Consider the following 25,025-nt stretch of genomic DNA (forward strand, 5'->3'; position numbering starts at 1 on the left):
ATTTATTATACAACGGAGTTTAATAAATGTAGCTAGTTTTATTAATGTTATTATACCATCGAGTATCATAATAACTTTGTGAGGCGGAGAGAGATAACTTTGTGAGGCAGAGTTTTTCCTATAAATGTTCACACACTGTGTTTTTTAGTGATGAGAAAAAAGTGCAGATGGGAGCATATGTTCCATTGAAGATAAAATTTCTGACACTTAGAGAAATTAAATACTTTAAGACAGTAAAGAAGAACATCAAGTGCTTCACACATTTTCAACTTTCAGGCTTGTAAGCAAAAGAGTAAAAGGGCTAACTGTAACATATTTCTCTAAGTCAAATAAGAATACATACTTAAATTCTGTTCAAATTATGTACAACAACTATCAAAAAAATGACTTCTGTGAAAAAGCAGATTAACTTTCATTTTTGGAACAGATAGATGGAAGGTAAGCTGGAACCCTCAGAAAGACAAGATACAGATGTCTGGCATATGCTGTTTACAACCATTATCATTGCCTGGTGCGACTAAGGAAAATGAACTTCTGTCAAATGCTTTGAATTTTGCTGCATCAATGTAGGTTTGATTTACTTCATATTCCTCCCAGAGAAGCAATAACAGATTTAAAAAGATTACATTAGCATTTTTATACCTTGATAGCAGTGGGGTAGGTGATGGTTTTGCATCTTTTTAAACAAAAACAAACATATTTAAAGTGTTCTGCTACAGTTATGAAATGTAGGAGTCTCATGGTTTGCTTATCCATTCCAGTTGGCTCCTGACTCAGCAAAAGAGCAAAGTAAGAAACCTGACTGGCTTCACCAATAGCAGGGTTTGAAGAGGAAGATTAATTAGGTCGTTGAGAAGGGAAATTAAGAAAGCCTCTCTTGCCAGGTGAGGTGGTTCACACCTGTAATCCCAACACTTTAGGAGGCCTGGGGTGGGCAGATCACTTGAGGTCAGGAGTTCGAGACCAGCCTGGCCAACATGATGAAACCCCTTCTCCACTAAAAATACAAAATCAGTTGGGTGTGGCACGCGCCTGTAATCCCAGCTACTCGGGAGGTTGAGATGGGAGAATTGCTTGAACCCAGGAGGCGGGGGTTGCAGTGAGTCCAGATCGTGCCACTGCACTCCAGCCTGGGAACAGAGTGAAGACTCTGTCTCAAAAAAAGAAAAAAAAAAAGAAGGATGGAAGAAGGGAGGGAAGGACAGAAGGAAGGAAGGCAAGCCTCTTTTCTGATCTTCCTTCAGACAGTTCAACAATTCAGTAACGCTTTACATATGAGACATCTATGGCCAAAAATGAAGTCATTTGATCAAGGCTTGATGGTAGATCCTGTGTAAATAAGAATACTACAAAAACGAAACCCCAAAGCCAATGAGTTAACAACATTTCTCAGCAATCCACCTACTTTAGATGAAGGTATAAATGATAGAGGTTGTTAAGAAATTATTTAGAAGAAAACTGTGGCTTTACCCAAAAAGAAGTAGTTATTTTAGCATTCAGAGTTATTGCCGGGCGCGGTGGCTCACGCCTGTAATCCCAGCTCTCAGGGAGGCAGAGGCGGGAGGATAGCTTGAGCCCAGGAGTTCGAGACCTGCCTGGGTAATATAGCGAGACCCCGTTCTCCACAAAAAGGAAAAAAAAAAAAAAGACAGAGTTATCTATTTTGTATCACATTTAAGTGGACACTTTGCTTGTCGGATTGCTTATGTCGGATTGGCATGATTTAATGGGATGATTATCTTAAAGTTTTAAGAGAAATTGGTCCCTCTGTGGTGTTGGAAACTCTCTGTTAATATAATGTGTCAGGATCATAAACCATCAGCGGGGACTGTTTGGTTACTACGCAACTCCAGGGACATTGTTTTCTTCTGTTGTTTCTCGCAGAAAAGACTGCAGAGAGGGCTTGATCCTAAGGACAGAGACAGATGCAAACCAATGCACAGGCACCAGAACTCTTCCATTTCTGGGTAAAGGAAAAGGTAAAATAAATTCCAACAATGAGCAATGTAATCAGTTGTCTTTATGGTATAAATATGGAGTCCTCAAAGGGACCTTCATTCAGTAAGATCTGGTTTCTGTAGAGTTCTCTCCCAGCGTTGGTTATTTCACCATGAACAGTTTGTGAGTCCTATTTGTGACCCAGGTCCTTGTCTGTAAAGCCCAAGATTTCATATTGGGAACAAATGAGATGGGCAAGTGATTGATATTTGTAATGTATAAAGAACTGTTAAATAAAAAGATGAACATCTAACAGAAAAAGGGGTGAATGGCATTGAAGCGGCTATGTTGTCTGGGGTATATGCCCTGGGATCATTGTTGCCTGCCAGGAAAATTTAGGACATGGACACACAGGAAGAGTTTAGGAGTGGAGGTTTAATAGGCAGAAGAGAAGAGAAGGATATAGAGAAAGGGATCTCCAAGTGGAAAGGACCAGATAGTGGCAGATGCACCAGATTTTATAGTCGAGCATGAGGAGGTGGTGTCTGATTTACATAGGGCTGACAGATTGTCTCCATCAGGTATGACGTTTACATAGCATGCGAGGAAGGCTGGTCTCCCCACCCTAATCTTATTATGCAAATGGACTTTCCAGTTGATCCGGGCCATCTTGTCTGCTCCTTACAGTACAAGTGACTGACAAAGGGAAGGGAAGATGGAGCTGCCATCTACAACATATCTAGTCCTTAGTTCCTGCTGGCATTCACCATGCAAGCTGTCAGCTTGCTTGTCTATGTCTGCAGATTGACTTTACAGGCTGCTCTTTGTTAGACAATGATTTGGGGCTGCTTTTCATTAAAAAGAAAAGCCTTGGCAGGGCGCAGTGGCTCACGCCTGTAATCCCAGCACTTTGGGAGGCCGAGATGGGCGGATCACGAGGTCAGCAGATCAAGACCATACTGGCTAACACGGTGAAACCCCGTCTCTACTAAAAATACAAAAATTAGCCGGGCGCAGTGCCGGACGCCTATAGTCCCAGCTACTCCTGAGGCAGGAGAATGGCGTGAACCCAGGAGGCGGAGCTTGCAGTGAGTGGAGATCTCCCCACTGCACTCCAGCCTGGGCAACAGAGCGAGACTCCATCTAAAAAAAAAAAAAAACACAAAAAACAAAAAAAAACCCTTGTGTAGGACTCCCATACCCTTACTATTGCCTATGTGATTTCTTAACCCTGTATCAGCAACTTAAAAAAGGAGAAATGCAAATAGCCAATAAAAATTTTGGAAAAGTGTTCAACATCATTAGCAATCAAATAAACGTGGTTAGTAAAATATTTAGCAATTTTTATTTACCCAATTGACAAGTATGTAAAAATGATGCAATCTCCATTTAATGGCCAGGAGGCTGGTCCATGACTGCATGAAAGGCTTCCGTTGCCCTCTCTCTTTCATTTGGACTCTCATTGCCGGGAGAAGTAGGCATCAAGAGATCAAGATACCCCATGAGTTTCTCCCCGCCAGCAAGACTGTGTCTCTGCAAAAGGCACGAGCCATTTCAAGCTGTAGCACGCTCTTCAGTTCTGGGCTACAGAAACCACTCTATTCTTTAGCTCCTTTTTTCCTTATAGTAACAATTGGACAGCAATATGATAATAAACTTGAGTAATTATTTTAAGTTTTATATTTTTGAAACAGAAATTGTACTTTGAAGAATTTATATTACATAAGAGATATGCAAAGATGCTGTCGAAAATGAGTGTTCATTGCAGTGAAAATTGGAACCAGTGTAACCATCTAACTGTAGGAAAACTCTTAAATTATAAGACACCTTTATGATGAAATATTTATTATACAGTGATCAACATCATGTTCTCCAAGTATAATTAGCCTATGGAAATATGTTCAAGATATATTAAGAACAAAAGGAAGATTTCAAAAATGAAGTATGATTCCTAGTAGGTATAAAATATGTAACACATTAAAAAAATACTGGAAGCATAAGCTAAAATTTTAATAACAGGTATCTGTAGGTATGGAAATACATTTAATTTCTTTGTTTTTTCTTTATTCTTTTATTTTTCTATTTCTTATGTGAAACGCGAATAACCTTTAGAGTCAGAGAAGGCAACAAATGTTATTTTCCCAAAAGAAATGAGAGGCAGGGTGGATAGAAAGATCTTTAATCTAAGAAGGAAATTAATAGCCTTTCATCATCAACATTTTGAGATTCTTTTTTTGGAAAGAAAGTATGTTCACACATGGTCACACTTTAGTCAGTTAATGGGGATTTATTTTGCATATCATCTCAGTCCCACGTGGCATGCCTCTAAACTAAATAGACGTGAGGAAATAAACATTTCAATTGCAATAAAATGGAGTCCAAAATTTTAGGAGGCCTTGGATCCTTACTAAAGAAGAACATGGACTCTCAGTACTAGCCTGAAGCTGACTCTGTAGTAGCAGAAAAGACACCTTTTCCATTGTTCTTTCTAAACTTTGAGTGCAGAGTTTTCACAGACATTGTCCAGGGCAGTATTTCTCCGGATTTTAAAACAATACTCACAGAAATAAGCCCATTTTTTTTTAGCAACCCAGTGCACAAGTACAGGTGACAGCAGGCACACATGCACACGCTAAACACACACACATACACACACAAGTACAGGTGAACACAGGCACACACACACACCCCACACAAGGACAGGTGAATGCAGGCACACACACACATACCCCCCACACAAGGACAGGTGAATGCAGGCACACACACACATACCCCCCACACAAGGACAGGTGAACGCAGGCACACACACACACCCCACACAAGGACAGGTGAATGCAGGCACACACACACATACCCCACACACAAGGACAGGTGAACGCAGGCACACACACACACCCCACACAAGGACAGGTGAACACAGGCACACACACCCCCCACAAAAGGACAAAAAGGACAGGTGAACACAGGCACACACACACATTCCCCCATGCGAGTGACACAAAAGTTTCAAACACGCACACATAAACTTACTACCCTTACCACATATTGATACTTCTATATGCCACTTCATATTTATAAAAAGGTTATTGTAACAGTCTAGAACTTTTCATTGTGAAGGAAGCTCAAAAAATCGTACACACTAAAGAATAGAAATAAGCACTAGAGATGAAGGAAGATCAAGTCACCAAAGTGGGGAAAACTGATTGAGGTGAGTGAAAAAAAGAGCTTGAACTTTTATTCACATTAATTTATTATTTCACGGTCTAATTATGTGTCCTTTTAAATAATGTCTATATTAGAACTGCACATGCATATAATTTATGAACATATGACTAAATGTAGACCAGAAAACTATGCTTAATTTTTTTTTTCTTCAGAGGCTCTGTGATCAAAAAGTTTGGAGAACATGGATTTGCATTATAGGTACAAGAAGAGTTGAGAGCAAAAGGTGTTTCTGGGGATATGTCATTAACAAAGTTCCCCAGAAAATAATATGATCTGATATGGGCCTTAAAAGATGGGTGCTGTCTGACATATGTTAAAAGATGTCATGTAGCAGTTTTGTATTCAGAGGATCAGGTTGCAGGACAAGGGGCAGAGGGGTCTTTGGAGGATCCCAAGAGAGGTGGGAATCAGATATTAAATTAAAACAAACAACATAGGAAAATAAGTGAGATGGATCAGCAAGTCTCCCTTCATTTTGAAGACACTAGGGCTAGGGATGGTTTCTGAAGCTCCTCTGTTACTGATGCCTTAGAAGCTGTGATGGATGGTTTCCATGGACTCCTCCAGATTTATTCCCCACTCATAGCCACCTGCTTAATGATTCAGGAGGCTGGTCTATGGCTGCATGCAAGGCTTCCCTTGCCCTCTGTCTTTCATTTGGACTCTCATTGGGGTGAGGAGTAGGCATCAAGAGATCAAGGCACCCTATGAGTCCTTCCCTGACAGCAAGACTGTGTCTCCTCAAAAGACTACGAGCCATTTCAGGCTCTGCTGTGCTCCTCAGTTCTGGGATGCAGAAGCTACTCTATGTTTTCTTTTTTTTTTTTCTTTTTTTTTGAGACAGAGTCTCGCTCTGTCACCCAGGCTGGAGTGCAGTGGCGCGATCTCGGCTCACAGCAAGCTCCGCCTCCCAGGTTCCGCCATTCTCCTGCCTCAGCCTCCCAAGTAGCCCGCCACCACGCCTGGCTAAATTTTTTGTATTTTTAATAGAGATGGGATTTCACTGTGTTAGCCAGGATGGTCTCGATCTCTTGACCTCATGATCTGCCCGCCTTGGCCTCCCAAAGTACTGGGATTACAGGTGTGAGCCACTGGGCCCAACCAGAAGCCACTCTATTCTTTACTCCCTTCATAGCAGGATGGTATGGCTTCTCCTCCACTGCTAACCCAGGGATAATATATGATTTTTCTATTGATTTCCCTAAATTCTGTTCAGACCTCTGTAAAACAAGCAAACAAAAGATTTCTATTAAAAATTCTCCTCAAAATGTGAATGTGTTGTCTATTTCTTGCTGGAACCCTGGCTGACATAGATGCAAAATAGGTGGGACTGGATGTCTAGAAGGCGGAATGTGGCACAACTGTGGTCTGAGCACTTGGAGAAAAAGCCAGCACACGAAGAGAGGTAGAGATTAGGTGGGAATGCCAATAAGAGGTTTATCAGGCCGTTTCCAGAAATAACCTTACGCAGAAGGGGCCTGAGGAAGCAAGTGCATCCTGAGGTTTCACATCCCAGCCCAAGAAGAGAACAATGAAAGGGAAGTACACTCAGGGGATTTCTAAAGTTCTGGAAATGGTCAATACCTTAATCTGGCAGTCAAGGTACAGGTGTTCATTTTATTGTTTACTTTTGTGATTATACACATAGATTTTATACACCCTTCTGTACTCAAGACGTATTTCAAAATAAAATGAATGGGGAAGGGGAAGAGTGAATAATGGTGGATATGGTGAACAACGTCACATGGGATTCCGTCAATACGGTGTTCAATACGTTTTACATACTATTTCATCTGTTATTTAATTTTGTATTAGGATTGCGAGGTAGAACTCATCATCTTTTGTTTCAAATATTCCCAGGGATATAGGAAAGTGGTACACGCTACCTGTCAATATTTTATGGGACAATTTAATCAGAACAAAAATTGTGAAAGACTGCCCAGATTATTGAACCTCATTTTGCAAAGAAAAAATCCTGGCTTGCCATCTCAAATCAATTTGTGAACCAAGAGTGGTTTTAGTAAGCAATTATTATCTTCTAAAAAGAGTCCTTAATCACTTACAGAAAATGTTAACGTGCGGTTGATGCAACATCAAAACTCTTGCCAGCTTGGGAAACAACCTTAAAATCTAGCTTTAAAATATTTACCATATTTTTATCATTCTGGCTTTCAAAAGCGAAGAAAAAATTCAGTTTATCTCAGTTATCACAACAACGTGGGATGCTTATAAAAACCGAAGCAGGATGAAGTTTGGCGTTATATCTGTTTTCTAAACAGAAACTTCCCCAGTACATATGTGCATAGAGTCCCCTTGAGGTTGACCTAGCAATGGAGATTAGTTTCAGGGATAAAAACAGAAAAGTGTTTGTGATACTCATTCCCTACTGAGAAAATAAATGAGTAAAGACATTACTATTAAAATGCTTTTGAATTAGATTTTTTTCTTTCCTCCAACAACTCACATTTATTGTGGTTAGTTTCATTTTAAAGTCAACATAAATTCAGATGCAAGGAAGGAAATGCTTTATTCATATGAAATTTTTGCAGTGATTTATACATGAAAGCTTCAGGCAAAAAGTTAGATGAAATCAGTTTACTCCCTATTTAGAATTATTTTCTACAGTTTTTAAGTAAAATTCCTTCTCACTGGTTGATGAGTTTAAAGCCATCCCAAGCCCTGAAAAAATCATGAGACAGGTGTTCTCTACTTGGACTAAGTCCCATCCTATTATTAAAGATGCTTAGGCAAAAGATTCTAGAGTCTCAGTGGCAAAGGTATAAGAAACTAGCCAAGATGACTCTATGAAAACACACATAGTATATAGTCTGACTTGATTTCTAAGGCCAGCTACTAAGTTAAAAAGTAGAAGCGATTGAACAGGGTTGGATATTTGACGGCCTTGAAAACTACACTGAAAACTTAGCAGTTTTCGCTTACCAATAGTAAATCATTATATGTTCTTGAGAAATATAGAATAATTCAATACAGGTAGTATTACAAGAAAATTAGTCTGACTGCAGTGTACCAGTTGAATTGGATGCAGAGAGGACAAACTTGGAGTAACTCACAACTGCAGCACTGTTCTGAAAATGTTCAATACCTTAATCTGGCAGCCAATCCACTGGTGTTCATTTTGTTGTTTACTCTTGTAATTAGACACATGAATTCTATGCTCTCTTTTGTGCACATGCTGTATTTCAAAATTACAGACCTGTGCAACTGAAAGGAGAGATGGACAGGGAGATCACTTGAATGGTAATTTCAAAGAAAGAGGACGATATTGGGGGAAATAAAGACATATCAAAGAAGGAGTTGGAAAAATAAAATATAATCATAAAGGTTCTGTCCTTCAAGATTGAGAAGATGGTAGTCAGAGCAAGACCACTGGGAATGAGTTTGTAATCTGTATATGGATTTGGGTGAGGAAGGCCAGCTTGATTTAGGCATGTTAAGTTTGTGATGACATGCAACATTCGGCTAGATGTATTTGGTGGGTATATGAGTGGAATGGTACAATCTATGTAAAAATATTGATATATTGATAGTGGCTAATTCTCCAAGGGAATTAGAATGAGAAAGAAGAGCAGAGGGGATTGTGAAGACCTGTATGTAGTGAAAGAGAAAAACGTGTCATGAAGGCAGAGTGAAGGAAAAGGAAAAGAAATAGAAAGAGAAATGGGATGATGCAATGTTATGGAAACAGGTCGAAGAGTTTCAAGAAGTAAATGGATACCAGGGTCAAACATTTCACCAATGTCAAAGATGGATGTGGAATTTGAGAATAAGCCCCCTTGGATGGAGCAGCTGAATTTAATGGGGTGGTCAGGGTGAAAGTCAGAGCATAGCAATTGAAGGTAGATTAAAGACAGGCAGCTAAATGAAGATGTTGAATGCAGATCACAGTAAGAAATGAGCAGAGGCAAGGAGAAACTGGGGGTGTAAAAATATGATTACAGTTATAGAGATGGCAGTGTCAACTAAAAGGTGGGTTTTTTTGTTTTTGTTCATTTATTTATTTGCGGGGGGAGCTTGGGAGTGTTGGGGCATGCGAAGACTTTTGAGCCTGAGGTCAGGAGGCTACATACATCCCAACAGAGTACTATCATGTCTTAAGGTGCTATGATGAGCCTGGATAATGAGTTCAATGCCAAAGGCTGGTTTGGGGTTTTATATGTGTGGCTTGAAATTTGAGTTTCAAAGACCAGCTTTCATTAATACAAAGGAGAAAGAAGAAATGCTAAAATGCTTTTATGTACTCAATCTATAAAAGACAACCTCACCCCTTCCTTAGTGGTCAGAAACCAGCATCTTCAGAACCCACTTTCTTCCTGATCCAACTGAGAGGATAGACTAGAACCAGATGTGTCTTGACCTTCTCAAAACCTACACCCAGTCAGGAGGCCATAACATACCGTCCAAATACAGCCCACGTGTGGCTAACACAGGACCTCATTTTCCATGATGTACCCAGCAGACTGGGGCATAGCCAGTTGCAAAGGCCCGAGGCTGGAATCTGACAAAGAACACATTCCACTGGGAGGAAAGGCTGTGCTGTACCCAGATTAGTCCCTGAGTGTCCACTCTTCTACACGGAGATGCTTCACTTTACGCTTAAGCCACGTAGGAGAAATCCGACACATAATTTTGACCCTTTTCAGTATCCTTATAACGAATGGAAGAAACGAAGATGGGTTTCCAAAAGGTCAACTTTTAGAAACTGAAAAAGTTTTAGTTTTGTTTTTGTTTTTCCAAAATGACTCAAGCAATAGATTCTTGCATACTTCCCATGCCGTTCAGTTCCGCCATCCAGATTATCTCTCATTGGGAATTTTATCTTTTTAATTCAGCTTTGACATTTTACTTAATTTGTTTCCGTTGCTCCTTTTAGGCCACCCTGAACAAATTTTTCTTTTATTTTTCAAGCTCTCTCTCTCTCTCTCACACACACACACACACACACACACACACAACCCTCTTTTTTCTCTCTCTTTGTTCTTAGAGGAATTAGGTAATGCTTTATTTTCACCTTCAAGTTTCAGTTCAGCAAATGTGCACTGAATATCAACTGTGCTCTAAGCAGTCATTTGTTCTCATTTTATTTTGGAAATAGCTATATTGCTCTTGGGAAAAAAATCAAAGAGTTTCTGTTGACATAGATAAAGAAGAAAAATTTGAGAAAATATTTCCAATCCCACCATCCAAATACCATTCAATATTAACCATATGTTAGTTATTCATTATCCCTTCTTGCATATTTATAAAAATGTGTATACATATATGTTTATAATTTTTCCAAATAGAATCATACACCTGTTTTATGAACAGCTTCTTTTACTTAATATGCCATGAAATTTTTTCTGGTGAAAAATGTATCATTACATCCTCATTTCTAATACAGTCATCCACCACGTAATGATGTTGTGGTCAATGACAGATTATATTTATGAAGGTGGTCCCATAAGATTATGGAAGAGTTGTAAACATTTCTGTCTCCTACTGACCATGTAGCTGTTATAAGCTTGTAGAGCAATGCATTACTCATGTGTCTGTGGTGATGCTGGTACTGCCAGTCGTATAAAACTCCAGTATATACAATCATGTACACTGCGTAATGCTTGGTAATGATAATAGATGACTATGTACTGGCTCATGTATTTACTGTTCTATACATTTTATTGTTATGTTAGAGCATACTCCTTCAATGAGCAAAAAAGTTCACTGTAAAACAACCTGAGGCAAGTCCTTCAAAAGGGATTTCAGAAAAAGGCATTGCTATCACAGGAGATGACAGCTTCATGCGTGTTATTGCCCTAAAGACCTTCCCGTGGGACAAGGTGTGGAGGTGGAAAACAGTGATATGGATGATCCTGAGCTTGTGCAGGCCTAGGGTAATGTGTGTGTTTGTGTCTTAGTTTTTAACAAAAAATGTTTAACAGTAAAAAATCAAAATAAAAAATTAAAATAGAAAAAAGCTTATAAAATAAGGATATAAAGAAAGAAAACATTTTTGTACAGCTCTGCAATGAGTTTATGTTTTAAGTTAAATGTTATTACAAAAAACTTAAATGAAATTTAAAAGTTCATGAAGTAAAAATCTTATAGTAAGCTAAGGTTAATTTATTATTTTCATTACTTAAAATTTTTTTTTTTTACCCATTACACACCCCCAGGAGGCCCTGAGAATATGTGCCTATAGTTAACTTATCATTGAGGAAATAAAGTTTTAAAAATAAATTTAGCTTAGCTGAAGCGTACAGTGTTTGTAACATGTGTAGTAGGGTACTGGAATGTCCTAGACCTTCACATTCACTCACCACTCACTCATTCACTCGCTCACCCAGAGCAACTTCCAGTCCTGCAAGTGCCATTCATAGTAAGTGTCCTATACATAGACAATTTGTGTACTTTAGATACACAAATACCATTGTGCTACAATTACCTATAGTATTAAGTAAAGAAACATGCTGTGCAGGTTTGTAGCTTGGGAATAATAGGCTATACCTTATAACCAAGGTGTGTAGTAGGCCATACTATGCAGGTTGGCATAAGTACACTCTGATGTTTGCACAAGGATGAAATCACCCAAAAATATATTTCTCAGAACATAGCCCTATTGTTGGGCAACACGTGACTGTAGTTGCATCACATCACATTACAAACATACGTGGCAATTTTCTTAACTAATCTCCCGGTGATAGTCATCTAAGTTATTTTGATTGTTTTGTTTTGTTTTGTTTCTATTTCAAACTTCTATAAGTAACCTTATGCACATGTAGTTTTCCATTTGTTCCCCTAAGTGCTTACTGTTTGTTGGTAGGTCAAGAGGTCTTTTCCCCAGTTGCTTCATCTGCCTACTCCAGGTTGACTGCGGGCGTGAGAGTGATCTTTAAATATATGAAGAGCTTTCAAGGAAGCCCCCCTTTTTTTGTGCTGCTCCCAGAAAATGAGATCAAAGGATGGAAGTCACATGTTGGCAGATTTGGGCTCAACACACAGAAGTAAATAAGTAATGTAGATGAAAAAGTGTGCTGAGAGTGAGTTGCATGGTATAATAATTGTTAAACAAATACCATTATTATGGTGTAATTATGGAAGAAATTGCTTCATCACTTGGTGAATATCTAGGTCTTGACTCTGCTTGTCTGAAGCTGGGTGAATAATTTTTAGCAATTACAAAGCATCTTGGTCCTAGGTGGAACTTTGAACAGATTGACCTCTTATTTATCAGGCTTCTAAAAGTTTCTAAGATTCCATGATGGGACGAAAATCGACTTGGGTTTTAACCTCAACATCACCTCCCCAAGTCCTTCACAAATGCCCCAAAGTATTTATGCTTTAATAAGAGACTTACGAAAGACTTAATTTTGGCAGATTCTTGGCAGGTAGGCAGAGGGAGATATTTGGGGTCAGAGAGCCTTTCAAGGCCCCCATTTAAATCACAACTTTTATAATATCTATTTATAAGAGAAGTTTCCAACTCAAAGGTCATGGGTCTCAAATAATACAACTCCCCCTACCCCCTTCTCTTGCCCACATCCAGAGTTTCAACCTATACCATTTGCTAGGTTTGGGGTAACTGCATGGATGAAAAAGAAATAGCAATAAGAAGAAACATGAACATCCCAGTAGTGCCTTATATTCCCAGTTGTAAATTATAAAAAGATATGATATGCTAGACATCAAAGCAGTGTAAATCAAGGTTGTCAATCACAAGCACAGGCAACATAGACACCCTGTTTTGAGAGTTAATTTCTCCCAACAGACTTAAGAACATCCACCCTTCCAAGGAACCATCCCTGTCCGCTCCCAGAAGCTGGGTCCATCCAACACGCAGGAAGAGTCTCAATTGCATTGTCCTTAGTCAGGTTCGTACAAGTAAATTAAGGGAAAGTAGTATTATCTCACCAAATACGAAAGGCCTCGTTATTGCAGAGTGAAGATCTGTACCCGAAACTTTATCATTTAACAAGATTCAATCATTCTCAAATAAACTTTTGACTTTTTAATAAAGAAACAGTGGTCTCAAATAAGGAACAAAATGCATATATTTTTCCCGGTGGGGAAATACATTCCCCAATGTACCCCTCTATTGGCCTCTGATCCATTCTTGGAAGAATATGCTGAAATAAAAATGAAAGAATGTATGTGTCAATGATTTGAAGAGGTAAAGATTGTCCATGTTTAGCAATGATTATTGTATGTGCCAATGATTGGAAGAGATAAAGATTGTCCATGTTTAGCAATGATTATTGTATGTGCCAATGATTGGAAGAGGTAAAGATTGTCCATGTTTAGCAATGATTATGGTGATCTTCACCTCTGTCCTGTGTAGGGAAAGCTTAAGGGAAAGATCCCCAAGAACAGAACAGGTTGGCATTTGCCTGCAGCTCTTGTTTCCTTTTCAAAGTGTGCCAGACCTGGTGCAGTGGCTCACACTTGTAATCCCAGCAATTTGGGAGGCCAAGGTGGGCAGATTGCTTAAGCCTAGGAGTTAGAGACCAGCCTGGCCAACATGGTGAAACCCAGTATTTCCAAAAAAAATATATATATATATATACAAAAATTAGCCCAGCATGGTGGCATGCCCCTACTAGTTCCAGCTACTTGGGAGGCTAAGATGGGAAGACTGCTTAAGCCTGGGAGGTGGAGGTTGCAGTAAGCCAAGATCGCACCACTGCACTTCAGCCTCAAAAAAAAAAAAAAAAAAAAAAAAAAAAAAGGATGTCTTACCTTCAGCTAATGTACAAGCCACTTTTCAAAATATTTATAGTGGTTTTCTGGGTTTTCTGTAGCCTAAGCCTGGTGCTTTGTATCTGGAATGCTCTTACCTCAAGGATTCTTAGAAGTATGGGGAGTACTTAAAGCTCTAATTAAAGTTCTAAGAAAAGACATATCCTGCAGCTTGGATTTTTCTGGAAGTTTCAATAAAAGAAAATCATAATTGTTATAGAACACAGAAATAAATAAGATGCAGTAGAATGCAACATTCGTGGACATCATTTTAGCTTTAAAAATAATCCATTATATATTGTCAGATAAAACTTCAAAATTTTTGCGGTCAAATGAGACAATATTCCTATCACCCTTAGGGAAATTTTTGAGAAGCATTAACCTAAAAGCAGAGCACAGACTCCCAGCCTGGTATTTAAAATCCTTCGTAATATGGTCTCAATATTCCTCTTTGAACTTTTTCCACAAGCCTCTTATCTGAAATCTGAATTCCCCCTGGCATGTCCTCAACCTTGTGATCTTCCATGTGTCCCACAAAACGCCTCGTTCAGTTTTCCCTCCTAGAATGTTCCTTCCTCTCCTTCTCCCTCTCCCTCGCTTCTGATTTCCAAAGTTCAGCTCAGGCAAACTCTTTCAGAATCCCCAAATACCTTAGTGATCATTTTTTCCTCTCTACCACATTCACAGTTTCTGTTATGCTATTTGCCATTCATAGCAAAATACATTCCTTGGTTTTTTTTAAAAAAAAATACAATGTATTGTTTTAATTGTATTGTTTATCTTTCCAACTTAGACTGAATATTCCCAGAAAGGGGGAATTTTAACATTCTTTGTAACTCCTGGTGTCAAGCTCAGGGCAACAGATTACAATATGGGGACAGCATTTTAGAGGTAATGGAATTTTGATTTCTAATTTCGTGGATAGAGAAATTGATCAGTGGAAAAACAAATAGGAAAAAAGAAAGAAAACCTGGAGGAAATGACAAAACAGTGAGTTACGTTGGGTCATTCTCCTTTTTACTTTTGTGGAGATCAGTTTACATACAGGTCTTGGGAAATTAAGAGAGAATGAGAGACAGGGAAAGAGAGAAAGAGAGATTTTCACTCTAGCCTGTAGCACACAGATTAGGTCAGAAATAAGGAAATCTGTCTGATGGAAAGGACTGTTTCATTCTGGCCCCTGATCTTTTCGTGTTGATCTGAAGGAGGTCAGCATTTCCCGAAGCAGGAGAAACAGCATTTTTGTGATCTTCCTCATCCACACCAAGCACTAGCTTCGTCTTCATGTTAGCATGGGTTTATTTTAGCATTCACCCATTCACATGCAACACCATAAACCCCATGCGAACCTTCTGAAAAGTTATTTACACTCTTTTTCACCATTTTTACATCACCGCTGAATTGGTGTGTTTGAGTGTGCCAAGCCTCCTGTCTTTACTGTGATGTCATTGGAGGGGCTGGTGAAGGGTGAGCTTTGAAAAAAAAATGCAAATGATGGAGCTAACAAATGAGACTTGTGGTTCCTAGTGCATAATTTGAGAGGGCAGGTGAGATAGGACTTCTGTATTTATTGCTCATTCTCTTAAAATAAGAGCATACACTTATATTATTATATGCATTGATATATGCACCTTATATTTATTAACTAATTTTATTCTCATAGCAACCCTAGGTGATAAGTATCTTATAATCAGAAACTGGGGGCAGAAAGTTTACAGCTCAGCCAAGTAACCCAGCCTACTAGGTGTCAGTACTAGTATTTGAAAACAGAAATTCCAGATTCAGGGTCTGTGTTTTCATCTACTACACTACAATGCCTCTCAAGAGAGACATTTAATTTAGAAATAAAATTAATTCAGAAATAATTTTAATATATAAAAGAAGTCTAAGGCAGTGAAATTTAAAATGGTGTACTCATACCCCATTCTAACTTAAATTATTTGTAGGATCTGGATTGATCATGTGTATATATGCAACTTTAGAACTTATAGAGAAAAAGTGCAGTTGTCAAAACAATGAACCATTCAAATGTTTACCTAACTCAAAATGTGAATACTCCTTGCTAGCCCAAGAAGCCAATGTGATGAAGACTGTGTGGAAGGACATGACATTCGTCAATGAGAGACCTCAGATACTCATCTACAGCTGCAGCCCCGCCTATGTTGAAACATCAAACATAAAATTTACTCCTAAGTGACTCAGGCTGACACACATTTATCTTTACCTTTCCTGTAAGAGAGGTTCTTGAGAAAGGAGGGTGAGTAATGTGGTGAAAGTTATATTTGCAGAATATTTGGTATATAATGGATAGGAGATAAGTGAAGGCAAAGACCGGGAAAAGAAGAAACCCGTAAGGAGACTACACCAGTAATTCAGGGAAAGCGTGGCAGTCTGACTAAATGCAGTAAGCATGCCATGAAACAGTCATTGGAAATCTATGACTGAGTAGAAAGGAAAGGTGAAAGATGGACAAATAGCAAATGACTGCACAGTTTGCAGACAGGGAGGTAGAGATAATGGAAGTGTCAGTGAGAGGTATGAGCTGAGGGGGGCTGTAGTGGAATGGGAGATTTATGAGGGCAGGGACTACCCCCAGTGCTTGACACCTAATAAATCCACAACAGATGCTGAGTAAGAACTTGCGATTTTAGTCTTGGGAAAGAGGAATTACTCTTAGAGGAAGGTGATGGGCTGACTCAGTTTTATAAAAGGGCTTTGAATCCAGGATGCTGTATTCACTTGCTGGGCTGCCACAATGAACTACCATAGTTTGGATGGTTTAAACAGCATCAACTCATGTTCTCACAATTGAGGAGTGTAAACATCAACTCACGTTCTCACAATTGTGGAGTGTAAACATCAACTCATGTTCTCACAATTGTGGATTGTAGTTCAAGACCAACGTGGGGCCAGGGTTGATTTCTTCTGCTGTCTCTCTCCTCAGCTTGCAGGTGGCCATCTTCTCCCTTTGTCCTCACTTAACCTTCCCTCTGTGTGTGTCTATGTCCTAATCTATTTTTATAAGGATAAGCATTATACTGGATTAGGTCTCACCCATACAACCTCATTTTACCTCAAGGACCACTTAAAAGACCACATCTCCAAATAGATTCTGAGGTACAGGTGCATAGGACTTCAACATATGAATTTTGGAGAGACACAGTTCCACCCGTAACAGATGGTATCCACATGCATATCCTGTAAGCAACTGGAAATGTAGGATTATAGCATGGAAAACAGGCCCAAGCTGATGAGAGGGACTTGAAGAATTTAGTGTAGATGATGTGGTCATGAGACATACTGTGTTTTGCATAGCAACTTGTTCTGAATAGAAAAAAATAAAAAGAACAAATATGGGAGTTTCTCAGATAAGAACTGGGGAGTGACTAAATCTAGGTGGGACCAGGAAATAATAAAAAGAATAGAGCTAAGTCATGACTACAATCACAATTCCAACAGTGCTCATCTAGAGGCGCTCCCAGCTCCCTTCCCCACTGAGTGGGGTTTAGGGCAATTGCTCAACTGAGCCACATCATTTTGTGTCCCAGGCAAACACTCATGCGGTAAACTGATTTGGTGAGTCTCCAGACTACAAGAGACATTTTAGGTTTGTGATTGTCACCCTAATTCTTTTTTTTTTTTTTTTTTTTTGAAACAGAGTTTCACTCTTATTGCCCAGGCTGGAGTGCAGTGGCGCAATCTCGGTTCACTGCAACCTCCGCCTCGCTGGTTCAAACGATTCTCGTGCCTCAGCCCCCCAAGTAGGTGGGATTACAGGCGCATGCCACCAAGCCTGGCTAATTTTTTCTGTATTTTTAGTAGAGATGGGGTCTCACCACATTGGTCAGGCTGGTTTCAAACTCCTGACCTCAAGTGATCCACCCGCTTAGGCCTCCCAAAGTGCTGGGATTATAGGCGTGAACCACTGTGCCCAGCCCCCTAATTCTTGCTAGGCCAAGTTTGGCATTGCAGTCTCCAACAAGAAATGTATACTCACAACTGAATTTACTATATTTTAGACAAAGGCAGCTCACTGTCTCTTCATTCCCACTTTCCTCTCTACTCTAATAGTACATTGGTGTGGTTGCATCCACAGGGTAGATGTTACCAGTAGTGTTCTCCTAACTCTAGAATTTGTCCAAAATCGTAGCTACTATGGTGCGGATATAAAGGTAAATCCACGGAGTGATAAGTTAGCTTCACAAAGAAAAAGAAAAAAGTCATCTGTAGCTGCACTTTACTACCAGGAAATGTCATAACGATTCTTTTCAAAATAGGATGATGTGAATCAGAATGCAGTGTGGAAATTAAATATCAAAACCCTATAAAGGCTTCTCCTTAAACTTAAATAGAGACCTTCAAACATGGCTTACCAAGCTTTGCATAATCTGGCCATGCTGAACTCTCTAGCCCAGCTTCTCAGCACTTCATAGTCATTCTCTTTTTGTCATGCAAATTCCCACCCCTGCCCATCCCACCTCATTGACTTCTACCATTTGCAAGACCTGAGTTCAGATATGATGCCATAATTGAAGTTCACACCAGGTTGGGTCCTGATTGATCCTTTTATTATTTTTATTTATTATATCCTCATGTTAGTTTTTCTTCATAATACTTATTAAATATGACTAATTGATATCTATCCACTTCCGAAGACTGGAAGCTCTCTAAGGTGCCGACATCACATCCTCTTTATTTGCACTCTACATTTAGTGTCTAGAATAGTGCTGGATCAAAGCAGTCATGAAACCAGTATTCATTTAATTAGCGCGTGTATTTATTAGTAGGTATTTGACTGGTCTTTTCAGCACCTCAAGTTTGTATGTTTGTTTGTTTTAATAGCAAGTAGTATGGTAAGACAGAAAGATCGCAGGTTGTAGATTTAGACCCATGCGAGTTTAAATGGGGTTGTCACATTTTATTTGTCTAGAGTCAGATGAAAGAGCTGTCAGTTACTAATGTTCAGTTCTCATCTTCTTTGATCTTTCAACTGAACACTCACTTTTACTTGAAAGTGTTCCCTTCACTTTGTGGTACCACTTTCTTATGATTCTCTTTCTAACCCTCTGAACATTTCCTCAGTTTTTCTTCCCTTTGTCCCCAGAGTACTATTCTCTATCTTTTCCTCATTGTTGCACACTTTTTAAAAAATATGGCTCTTATTTCCTCTCATGATGTCAACAGTCCAGACTTGTTTTTTTTCAGCTATCTCTTTAATATTTCACCTCTGTAATCCCAAGCACTTTGGGAGGCTTAGGAGGGAGGATCATTTAAGACCAGGACTTCAAGACCAGCCTGGGCAACATAGTGAGATCCCATCTCTACAAAAATATTAAAAATCATCTGAGTTCAATGGCAGGCACCTATAATCCCAGCTACTCAGGAAGCTAAGGTGGGAGGATCACTTAGCCCAGGAGTTCAAGGCTGCAGTGAGCTATGATTGTGCCATTGCATTCCAGCCTGGGTGACAGAACGAGATCCTGTCTCTAAGGAAATATATATATATATATATACACACACACACACACACACATATATATATATGAACTTGTTCTGTGAGTGTGCAATCTATAATACACAACTGCATATACCTCCTGTTGCAAGAACATCTTATGTTTCACTGAATGACTTCAGAGATCAGAGATTCCTTCTAGTCCATTCACAGGACTCTGAATTTAAATACAGTATTCTGCAATTAGAGATTCAGAAAAATGATATCCATAGAGAGGGAAATCTGCACACTAAAAATAACTCCAAAAGAAAGTGTAGATATTGGGGTACAAAGTATGTCATCCAGACATATTTCCGTGCTGACAAAGGCATCTCCGCACTGAATAAAACAATCTAAAATGGCATAATCTTCCTTAAGAGGGAGGACAAAAATTTGACTGATAAGGATCCAATGAAAACCTGCCATTCATCAAAGAGAAATAATTTTTCTTTGTGTTTAAATAGACTCTGCTAAGTCATGATATTTTCTTTGATAAAATTTATTAACAACATTTTGAGAATCATATTAAGAGCTTTTAAGAGTGATCCACAGATTATGCAGAAATATGTTTTTAGGTTACTCTGTAGCCCAAGAATACAAGACATATAAAAACCAATCAGTCCATAATTGTGGAAGGTACAACTGGCCATCAAGGCTTACTCTTCAAGATACTTTTGCATGACAATTTTCTCATGTCATCTCTAAAATCAGTTGCTGCTTAGATACCTGGAGACTAGTTGAGAAAAAAATATCAGTTTCTGCACAGATCTTCTAAACACTAGCATCTAACAGTTATAACATGGCCACATGTTAGGAAAACAATTGTCTTCCGAGTTAAATTTTAACTTTTTTTTCCCCTAAATACAGAAAGAAAAAAAAGAGAGAAATACTGAAAATATTTTGTATGCAAACATTGCCTTAAATCATGTATCAGTTGTCCAGCAGGCTTAAATATCCAAAACTTAAAAGCAAAGTCTCCAAGTGACTACGAAGTTGGTGCCTGTGGTGAGACTGAGCCACCTGACCTGCAGACAAACTCTTTAGGTATTTATTCAAGCCGATTTACAGTTATTTTATTCTATTTTCAATAGGTTTTCATAGTTGATAGCTAAGCCAACATCAATTTAAAATATAGGAATTAGAATATAGAAACAGGCAGACCTTACTTTCTGCACTGATACAAAGCATTTGAACCTGTTTGGCAAAAGAAAGAAAAACTAAACAAATCAGAAATATCTCAAAGAACACAAAACATTTGATTTTGAGAGAGGAGTGAGGAATCTTACACAACAAAATAGGCCTTAAGGAAATAATGTACTACAAACAGAGAGAAAAAAAACAAAAACAAAAACAAAAAAAAACACCAGCTGATCCTTGGTAAGACACCAAAATAATTAAATTTAGAATATTCTGTGAACAAGGGTTCAAATTTTCCATTTAAAATGGATACGAGTTTTGTGGCCGGGGATAGTGGCTCACACCTGTAATCCCAGCACTTTGGAAGACTGAGGCGGGCGGATCACCTGAGGTCAGGATTTCAAGACCAGCCTGGCCAACCCCATCTCTACTAAAAATACAAAAAATAGCTGGGCATGGTGGCATACACCTGTAATCCCAGCTATTCGGGAGGCTGAGGCAGGAGAATCGCTTCAACCTAGGAGGCAGAGGTTTCAGTAAGCCGAGATTGCGCCACTGCACTCCTGACTAGGCAACAGTTATGTCTCTAACATAAATACAGAACAGAATAGAATAGAATAGAATAGAATAGAATAGAATAGAATAGAATAGAATAGAATAGAATAGAATAGAATAGAAAAATGAGTTTTGTGTTTAAAGAAGCCTTTGGCTATTCATAAAGTTTGACTGTGCTAGTGATGTTCTACTTTCTCTCATCTGCAAGTCCACCCTCTGTTGCCTGCTGTGTGATGCTGGGGCTGGAGACTCCCTTGCCATTTTGCTTCTGATTTGTGCCTGGCAAGGGGAGGTACCGGGAGGCAGGAAGGAGGAAGGAGGAAGGCAAGCCATCCTGTTTTGCATCGCCCAGCATTTCTCCAGCATAGACACACAGATGGTTCTAGCTTACAGGTTCTCTCAGCTCTTTCCTCACCTGCCTCAGCTGAACCCTCCCTGAATTTCCAAACCACCAAACAGTGAGCAAAGTAAAATGGCTGTCGTTTTGTACCACAAAACTTCCAGGCAACTTCTCATGCAGTTATAGGAGCCAGAATCATGGACCTCTTTGACTTGTCCTCATACTAGGTCCTCAAATCATATTTACTATATAAAAAAAAAATGCGGAGAAACTAGGTGGGGGAAGGTGGTGGTGGTCTACGAAAGGTAAATCTATTTGCTCTCTAAATTTACATCAAGTTGGACTAAGTATGCAGAAACAATCCAGAGACAGTTCAGAAAATAAGTCTTCCTATACAAAGTAGTTTTATTTCCCTTTCTCTAAAGACGAAGATTGCTTTTACCTTATAATTGAAGAGTCTGCTTGTTGACACAATATTGACATAAAACAGTAATTTTCACATTTCTCCTACTGCCACTTCAAATTACGTTTTATTCTCATCCACTTCCAGAGATTAGATTTTCTTCATGCTATCGTAAGAATTCTAAGAAATGATGTTGACGAAGTACTCAGACTATCTCATAATCCCAGAATTGGTAGGCTTGTGGACAGTGATTAATAAACAAGTTGGCATTTTTAATAAATCAGCATAGGAATTCTGCATAGGAATTCCAGAGGAAACTCAGATTTTAAAGGTTTACATGAATATCACGGTAGCAACAAGCACACCAATCTTGGTTTCTATTACCATTCTTCAATCAAAAGAACCAGGGTTCCTTGAAAAAATGGTAGATCCTTGGATTAGGGCAGGAAATATACAAGATGTGCTTGGATCATCTTGTAGGCCACAAAGTAAGAAAGTTCTCAAACAATGAAAAGCCCACATTGGGCCGGACGTGGTGACTCACGCCTACAATCCCAGCACTTTGGGAGGCCAAGGCTGGTGGCTCACAAGGTCAGGAGATCAAAACCATCCTGGTCAACACAGTGAAACCCCATCTCCACTAAAAATATAAAAACAAAAGTAGCTGGGTGTGGTGGTGGGTGCCTGTAGTCCCAGTTTGGGAGGCCGAGGCAGGAGAATAGCGTGAACCTGGGAGGCGGAGCTTGCAGTGAGCCAAAATCGTGCCACCGCACTCCAGCCTGGGCAACAGAGCAACACTCTGTCTCAAAAAAGAAAAAAAAAATGCCCACATTGATGAAGGCTTGCCAAAAGAATATGGGAGCCAAACGAAAGAACTCCCAATGGCCAAAGCTAGACCAATGTGAGCAAAAAATAAACAAATAAATAGTATTGGATTATAGCCCAAAATACAAACCAAATATCCTTGAATCCACACTTACATAAATAAATGATTGAATACATAGATAAATGGGGAGAATAGATAAATTTCCCACGTGGAAGGATTCAAAACAACATATGTAGGTACTCCGCTCTTAAGAAGGTGAACGATAACTCTCCACTGTGATCACCACATAGTGACCTCTTTCCGAGGAGTGAGTACAGTAGAGAAAGGAAAATACAGTCTCCAGGCACCAAACTCACTATGCCAAGGGAGAAGTTAAGCTTGCTGAGTCAGGCAAAACTGCCTCCCATTTTCTTCCTAAATACGTAACTGCAGACAGACGCCACATACCTCCCCAAGGAAGCTTCCCTCACAATGTCCTCACAAGGACGTTCTTTCTGGGTCCCAAGATCTTTACCCTAAAACAGAGTTCCATTGAATTTCATCCCGACAATGTAAATTAACAGCTTCTTTTCACAGGTAAAAGACAGGACAGAGACAGGACCAGAAGTCATCCCTCTGCTCATCGGAGACTAAAGCATACTTGACCTCTTCTTCCTCTACTCTATGTTTACTTTTTCTCATGCAAAAATGCAGATTCGCTGAGCAGACCAATGCCTCTGCCTGCTCCTTTCTTTTTGTTTTTTTGCTTTTTTTGTTTTTTGTTTTTGTTTTGTTTTGTTTTTGAGATGGACTCTCACTCTGTCGCCCAGGCTGCAGTGCAGTGGCAAGATCTCGGCTCACGCTAAGCTCCATCTCCCGGGTTCAAGCAATTTTCCTGCCTCAGCCTCCTGAGTAGCTGGGATTACAGGCGCCCGCTACCAAGCCCAGCTAACTTTTGCATTTTTAGTAGAGACGGGGTTTCACCGTGTTGGTCAGGTTGGTCTTGAACTCCTGACCTCGTGATCTGCCCACCTCGGCCTCCCAAAGTGCTGGGATTACAGGTGTGAACCACCGCACCCGGCCTTTACCCGCTCCTTTCACACGTACAAGGTGGATTCAGTGAATGCTGACGAAAACCTCAAGAGAATGCAACCACTTGCTTCTTTTGTCTACACTGTTCTCTTTTTGGTTCCTCCTTTCCTCTGCTACCCACTTTTTCCTCTTTTAAGTACTGAAGCCCTCAAAATCATCTTTGGAAAAAGTATGGGCCGCAGATTCGACGGCAGCCTGTGTCTCTTTTTCCTGGGCGCATCCTCAACGTTGGCAAAAATAAGCCTCTAATTGATGGAGACTCTCAGTCATTTCCTTTGGTTTTACAGCAGGGAGGGGGTTGAAAGAACTGCTTTACAGGAGAGAAACTGACAAACACTACCTCAATACCAGTGATCAAGATAAGCACCGAAGTCAGAAGTCATGCGACAGTAAGCACCCTCGATGAGACATGATGAGAGGGAATTCTGTGGGCTTGCTTACCTCTGTTGTCTTTCTTTCCAAAATACATTATCCCAGGCTTGCTTCCCATTCTGTTCAAAGTTATCCCCCTGCTCACCGAGATAAATTCATATCTGATTGCCTCCTTTGGACAGGCTAATCAGAAACTCAAAAGAGGCCGGGCAGTGTCTCAAACCTGTAATCCCAGCACTTTGGGAGGCCGGGGTGGGCGGATCACTTGAGATCGGGAGCTTGAGATCAGCCTGACCAACATGGTGAAACCCCATCTCTACTAAAAAACACAAAATTAGCTGGGCTTGGTGGTGGGTGCCCATAATCCCAGCTACTCAGGAGGCTGAGGCAGGAGAATCACTTGAACTTAGGGGATGGAAGTTGCAGTGAGGTGAGATTGCACCATTGCACTCCAGCCTAGGTGACAGAGCTAGACTCCGTCTCAAAAAAAAGAAAAAAAAAATTAAAAGGATGCAACCTCTTGTCTTTCCCTTATCTGTGATCTGGAAGCCCTCTCCCCGGCTTAGAGTCTTCTTGCCTTTGCTTCGAGATGTCCCGCCTTTCCAGACCAAACCAATGTACTTCTTACATATATTGATTGATGTCTCATGTCTCCCTAAAATGTATAAACCAAGCTGTGCCCCGACCCCCTTGGGCACGTGTCGTCAGGACCCCGTGAGGCTGTGTCACGGGCGGGCGTCCTCAACCTTGGCAAAATCAACTTTCTAAATTAACTGATACCTGTCTCAAATTTTCGGGATTCACACAGCCTAATCATGAAAAAGACACCAGATAAATTCCAACTGAAGGACAGTCTAGAGAATATCTGGCCAGAACTCCTCAAACCTGTCCAGAGATATAAAACAAGGAAAATCACAGACACTGTCATAACCAA

This window comes from Macaca thibetana, chromosome 8 (assembly GCF_024542745.1).
Source record: "Macaca thibetana thibetana isolate TM-01 chromosome 8, ASM2454274v1, whole genome shotgun sequence".
Classification (NCBI taxonomy): domain Eukaryota; kingdom Metazoa; phylum Chordata; class Mammalia; order Primates; family Cercopithecidae; genus Macaca; species Macaca thibetana.